This window comes from Triticum aestivum, chromosome 6A (assembly GCF_018294505.1).
Source record: "Triticum aestivum cultivar Chinese Spring chromosome 6A, IWGSC CS RefSeq v2.1, whole genome shotgun sequence".
NCBI classification, from domain to species: Eukaryota; Viridiplantae; Streptophyta; class Magnoliopsida; order Poales; family Poaceae; genus Triticum; species Triticum aestivum.
The window spans coordinates 27,139,611-27,143,724 of NC_057809.1; the positions used below are offsets into that span (position 1 = coordinate 27,139,611).

The 4,114-nt window shown below is 42.0% G+C and overlaps 1 long non-coding RNA gene across 1 annotated transcript; it reads left to right on the top strand.

Moving 5' to 3' along the window:
- Positions 1 to 1,969: 1,969 nt before the first annotated feature.
- Positions 1,970 to 2,970, top strand: LOC123130115 (uncharacterized). Its single transcript, XR_006463737.1, has 6 exons — positions 1,970 to 2,005; positions 2,105 to 2,164; positions 2,375 to 2,409; positions 2,483 to 2,538; positions 2,614 to 2,751; positions 2,891 to 2,970. It is a non-coding gene; the product is annotated as an uncharacterized lncRNA (long non-coding RNA).
- The last annotated feature ends 1,144 nt before the right edge of the window (positions 2,971 to 4,114 follow it).

A 4,114-nucleotide genomic window follows, 5' to 3' on the forward strand; every position in this document is an offset into this window, starting at 1 on the left:
ATGCCCGTTTCAAAATGCGGTCAAAACGGCGGGAATGACCGTTCCTAGCTAGTGGTTGAATCTTGGAATTTTTTTGGTGTTTCTCTGATTAAATAGATACTTATGTATCTAGAAATGATTTTTGTAAAAAATGAAGAGCAAACTATGAGGTAGCTACAGTTCAAATTTGACCCGCTTCCAATTGAATCAGCGGGAATTTGTCTTTTTCACCAAAGGTGGATCAAATCTTTTGACACCCAACCATTTTGTCAATTGTGCATCAAATATGGCCTAGTTTTTTATAAAAATAATTTGGTCCAATTTTGCAATAATTATTTGGTAGTTCCTTCACAAAAAAACCTCCTTTCGGGCACTCGAAAAATGGAAAATGTATTTTCCGTGCAAATAAAATGAAAACTCCCTTAGGAAACATTGTTTGGAATTCCAAGATGCACCCTTGTGCATAATATGAGATCATTTGAACAAACTATGCCAAGAATGTGGCCATAAGATTGATCATTTGGCTTGAAAGCCATGAATCTTCACGCATGATAGCTCATTTCTGAGAACACTTTTTTAAAATAATTGTCGTATTACAAGTTTGTTATTTTTCCTAGGAACTTGGCCACATATAATGACACAATGCGAAGGTTTCCCAATTTTTTGATTTTTTTTGAATTTTTTATGCCCGTTTCAAAATGCGATCAAAACGGCGGGAATGACCGTTCCTAGCTAGTGGTTGAATCTTGGAATTTTTTTTGGTGTTTCTCTGATTAAATAGATACTTATGTACCTAGAAATGATTTTTTGAAAAAATAAAGAGCAAACTATGAGGTAGCTGCAGTTCAAATTTGACCTGTTTCCTACTGAATCAGCGGGAATTTGTCTTTTTCACCAGAGGTGGATCAAATCTTTTTACACCCAACCATTTGGTCAATTGTGCATTAAATATGGCCTAGTATTTTAGAAAAATGATTTGGTCCAATTTTGCAATAATTATTTGGTAGGTTCTTCACAGAAAAACCTCATTTCGGGCACTCAAAAAATGGAAAATGTCTCTTTTGTGCAATGAAAGTGAAAACTCCCCATATCAACATTGTTTGTCATCACAAGATACACACATGTGTACAATATTAATTTATCTTAACAAACTATACGTAGTTAATATGTTGAATGTTTGCCCTAAATAAGAGGATAAAAACTATAAGAGAATATAAGCTGAATTCTGATTGGTGGAATCCGTTGTGGCATGGATCGATGACGTGGCAAACATCCATCCATCCGCCCATCCATACATCCATCCATCCGCCCATCCAACCCACTGCAGCCTCTCTCTCTCTCACGCGCGTGAACCCTAGACGATCCAGATCCCTCCCCACCTCCATTCCTCTGCCCCGATCCAGATCCCTCCGCCGCCGCCCCGTCCTCCTCTCCCCTCGCCTCCGCCACCCACCTCTCCCCTCGTCGCCGGTCTGCAGCTCTATCGCCGGCGGCCATGGCGCGCCTCTTCCCCGTCCCAGATCAGATCCAGCACGCCCCCAACCGCATCCACAGCCCACACCACCGCAGCTCCCAATCCCTCCCACGCAGCCGCCGTCGATGCCTCCTGGACAGCCACCTTGACGGGATGACGTTGGCGACTAGGACGTCTTCCTCCCCCAGCGATGGCGACGTTCTTCACCATCGTTGTGGTCGGGCTGCGGCGACCAGCAGAGGAACTCCTCCGGCAGAGGGGGAGTCCTCCCTTGCTTCCTTGTCCACCACGAAGCACACACAGGCAGGGGAGGAGCCGCGGCGTCCAACCTCCACCGCCGCTCGAAGCCGGCAAATCATCTGACGTGTGAGTGCCTTCTCTCCTTCTCCCTCCTCTGCTTCTTCCTTCTTCCCCCGAACTGATGTGTGATGTGCACGCAGATGCAGTTGAAGGGGCCAAGCCATGGAGAGGCTGCAGGGCGTGGGAGCCGGTGTCTTCCGCCAGAGCTGGGTCTCCTTGCCGGCGACCTTGCCATCACTAGCCTATCTGCAGGTATGATAGCTCCTCCTCCCCCTCTCTTCAAGGAGAGGTGCAGATCTGGAGATTAGCCAATGAGATATAGTTGCTTAATTTGCAGCTTTTTTGGTACAGTTTTGCAGGGATGGACATATGGATTGAATGGTACCCTCCTGAAATCTACACAGATGTCAGGTACCAAGAACTTAAATAAGAATGTCCCAACTCCTTTTTTCTTTGATTTCTTTTTGCTGAGATCCGCTTGATGTTCATACTTCAACATTACCAGAGTTTAATGTACTATCTAGCACATGTGTATGTGATGAAAGGAAATTATTGATTACTAAATATACATAGCTGCATGTATAGGTATATCTAATTGGATTGTTGACTTAACTTGTGCAGATCTGAGAAAGAAGAAATAGGGCAAAGAAAATCAGGTGCTCCTCTATCTCTCTCTCATTCACATTTTAGTTTCCTAATATGTGGATTTTCTAAACATGATGTGTGCAGATCGGAGAAAGAAGAGATGGAGAACAATTTTAACTGAAGAGTTGAAGAAGACTAAGGTGAATTTTAACCATCTTTCAAACCCAATTAAGTTTGCACTAGCATTTTGATAATATGATTTGTGTTGATGCAAGCACGAGTCCCCCTGAAGTGCTTGACCACCGGCCGGTTGCAGTGGAGGTCAGCATCACCTAGCTGTGGCCATCCTGGGCGCCGAGAGAATTAGCTGAAAAATCTTGCTGAGATCCAGGTCACGGGTCATCCCCATTCAGGTAAGCTTGCTATCTTATCGTTAGATTGCTTGACGGAACTAGGAAAACATTTTGTGTAATCTTGCCTTTCATTTGTGTTTTTCTTTGGTTTTTTTTGAAAGCTTCTTTGATGAATTACCCATATGTGGGGACATTGCAGGTGGCTATGAAACTTGTTCCTAATGAAGATAAATTCGTGGAGGTGGCTAGGGGAACATGAGGAGCAAGTTTAGCCTAGCAGGTGCTTCTCTGGTTCGATGGTTTCCAACAAGGGAGCGATATCCATGCTCTACATCAAGGTCGTAGTGCTTTCTTCATGGGTTCGGCCTTTTCCATTAAGGTGAGGAATGTATATTTCTGTTCTATCTAATGTCTCTTGCTCCTGCTTCAGTATCGATGATCTCTCTGGACTAATTGTTTGACAATGGCTGTCATGTACTCCCCCCGTTCCTATATATAAGTCTTTTTATAGATTCCAATGCGAACTACAAAGACGAAACTGACTTTTCTAATTTGTTCTACACAGATGTTTTCAATCGCTATTTGCTATAGATACTTTTTTGGTTGCATAGGCATACATGGTTCCGTGAGGAGATTACCTACACTGTTCTGTTTTATAGATGCCTAATTAGCTGGGAAGTCATATATGGTCGTATTAGTAGTTTTTTGAGTTGTGCGTTTACGCATTTTCCTTGGGAATGTTTGTATGTGTGATCACTTGCTTGCTCTAAGTTTTTTACTCCACACCGGGTGATCAATTAGTGTTTGCAATTAGTTTGGCATATATTATCACGTAAAGCCTGTCAGTGAAATAGGGTTATACAAAAACTATCTGTGAATAATAATAATAATAATAATAATAATAATAATAATAATAATATCTAAGTGGATCCTTGCAATTCTGCTTTACTACCATAAAATATCCTAGCCGGGTCTGCAAGATTGCGCCCTCTTTTTACTGAGGGCTTGAAAGTGGTAGAGAAGATGAAAAGAAGAAGCATATCTCCCTTTTTTGTGCTTCTGCCCGCGCCCTGTATATGATGTTGCAGATCAAAATAAAGATGTTTTCGATCGGATAAGAAAAGGCAAGGAGTTGTCCGAGTCAGTATGTAGTAATGGGCATCCATGTTTTCTTATACCGGTGATTCTGAAGCAGTTAAATTGATATGATCGCTTCACTCCTCTCCTATACTCCTTTAGTCTATTTATTCCTAGACCATATGTTTTTCTTTTGTTAAAACCTTGAAGTTTTAAGATGTTAGGGTAAATTCTCTCACAAATTATATGTCGTGTTCCTTAAAAATAGTGTACTACTACGTTAGTGGATCACTTGTTTAAGTTCTAGCAGTACCAAGTGTCTCCTAACAACATGTCCACACTAATT